General features: G+C 54.2%; 1 protein-coding gene across 22 annotated transcripts in view; it reads right to left on the bottom strand.

Moving 5' to 3' along the window:
- JAKMIP3 (Janus kinase and microtubule interacting protein 3) overlaps positions 1-2,065 on the bottom strand; it is an 83,898-nt gene continuing 81,833 nt past the window's right edge. For all 22 annotated transcript variants that reach the window (XM_026851671.1, XM_026851674.1, XM_026851683.1 and 19 more), the window contains one exon: positions 1-569. The gene's annotated coding sequence lies outside the window, so the exon portion shown is untranslated. The remainder of the gene's footprint in view (positions 570-2,065) is intronic.

Genomic DNA, 2,065 nt, shown 5'->3' with positions numbered 1-2,065 from the left:
CAGCCCCCGGGCTCGGCCCCGTCGCCCCCAGAGCCGCCGCCTCGGGCCTCTCCCTTAAGGCGTTTTCAGAGATGCCAGCATCCACATTCCTGCAGATTTCCAGCCGTTCAGTAATGCCCCAGACTGCAGGCAGCTACCTCCACGATTGTTCCCAGTTCTTCCAAGTAAATAAAATACTTTAAGACACTAAGTATTCAAGCAGAACTCAAAATGGACACGTTTTACGCGTGAAATGCAGAAGTAAAAATGTCGCTCGTCGACGCAACGCCAGCATTGGTATCTGTGTCTGGTAGAATTGGAATTTTTTTCAAATTACTTTTGTAATATAATCCTATGCTGATATCAGTATCCATAACCTTTGACTTAAAATGTCACATTACTCCAGTACAAATAGAACACTTTTGTTTCCTTACATTTTCGCAGCTTAGCTCCCTTTGCTGTTCACACTGTCCGCTTTAAAACAGATCACTGATGTACAAGTATCCGGGGAGTTTTTACAACTTCCGTATCAAGGGATTTTCTTCGTAGCTTTATAAACTCCACACAAGTTTTGGAAGCGGTGCAGGTACCTGCAGAGTAAAATAAATATGAGGATTAACCACACTGGACTTCCCTCTCCAACACGTGATTTGTAGTCCCAAGCACTGCAACGTTCCCATTTCATGGGGTTTGCCAGACTGTCTTAAGTAGCTCTTAATTAAGTCTACAGTCGGAGTAGGCTTATCCAATTGCTGCTTTTTCTCTGGGAAAAAAAAAAAAAAAGCTTTATTAAATGTTAGATGTACAATTTTCTGCAGGCTGTACCATACATTATTTTTCTTAAGCGATACTCCCCTAATAGTTCTCAGGTAAGGCTCAGAACACAAGGATGATGACGATGAGTTTAAAACTTGCCCCATCTAGCTTGTCACAACTTCTGAGGCGCCTCCCCAGCGCCCACATCCCTCCCCGGGGTGTCCTGTGGGGCGAGTGGCCTCGGGGACGTCCCAGTGGCGTGCTGGGACGCTGCCAGTGCTGCAGGCGAGCCCGTAAACACCCACCAGATGGGCTGTGTGAGAATTATTATTTCCACGGAGGGGCACAGGTCATTCCCCTACCAGAAACTAAAGGAAGGAAAGGCTGAGACAAGCCCAGCGAAATTTCTGAGCTGACAAGGAGCTGGTGGGGGCTGGCCAAGGGCGGCGTCCCAGCCTGGGCAGGACACTGGGAGCTGCTGAGCTGCGCTGCCAGGCGCGGGCACGGCCTTGACCGCGCAGCAGCCTGAGCGCCTCCAGAGACGGGGCGTCCCTGCGGAGAGCTCTGGCCAGTAGAAGGGACGGGGAAGGGAGCTGTGTCTCTGAGAGGACACGTTAATAACCCGCAAAGCCCAGTTCCACCCAGTTCCACCGGTTCAGATGAGGAGAGGAGCCCCAGAAGCACCTCACGCCCTGAGGTGGGAAGGGTGGTGCCCTGGGGCTGGCCCAGCCCTTCTTGCCTCCGTTCTTGGGCCGTTCCTCCCCGGTTTCTGTTTTACACTGTTACCAGACCAGCATCGGGCAGAAGGGGAATTTCTAGGGCGATCACACGGAAAGCAGAATAGCTCAGCTGATGAATCGAAAGGAAGAGGAGCCTGTGCCTTACCCCTTCTCCCCCCAAACCTCCTGGCCCTCTTGCACTGTGTGGGGAATGGATTAACCCTTCCCAGCCCGCCCGGCTCAGCCTGCAGGTCAGAAAATCCCAGAGTCACCTCAGCTGGAAAAGCCCTTGGAGCTCCTCCAGTCCCACCATGAGCCTCCCCCTGACCCTTCCCAACTCCCCCAGATCCCTCAGCGCTGGCTCAGCCCGACTCTTCAACCCCTCCAGGGATCCCGGGGACTCCCCCCTGCCCTGGGCAGCCCATTCCAACGCCCAACAGCCCCTTCTGCACAGAAATCCTTCCTCAGAGCCAGCCTGACCCTGCCCTGGGCAGCTTGAGGCCATTCCCTCGGGGCCTGGCGCTGGCTCCTTGGCTCCAGAGACTCATCCCCCCTCTCTGCCCCCTCCTGGCAGGGAGTTGCCGAGGGCCAGGAGGTCTCCCCTCAGCCTC

This window comes from Athene cunicularia (genome assembly GCF_003259725.1).
Source record: "Athene cunicularia isolate RWA chromosome 6 unlocalized genomic scaffold, athCun1 chr6_part1, whole genome shotgun sequence".
Taxonomy (NCBI): Eukaryota; Metazoa; Chordata; class Aves; order Strigiformes; family Strigidae; genus Athene; species Athene cunicularia.
Note: the sequence above shows the minus strand (reverse complement) of the source record. Positions and strands in the feature narration are given on the sequence as shown.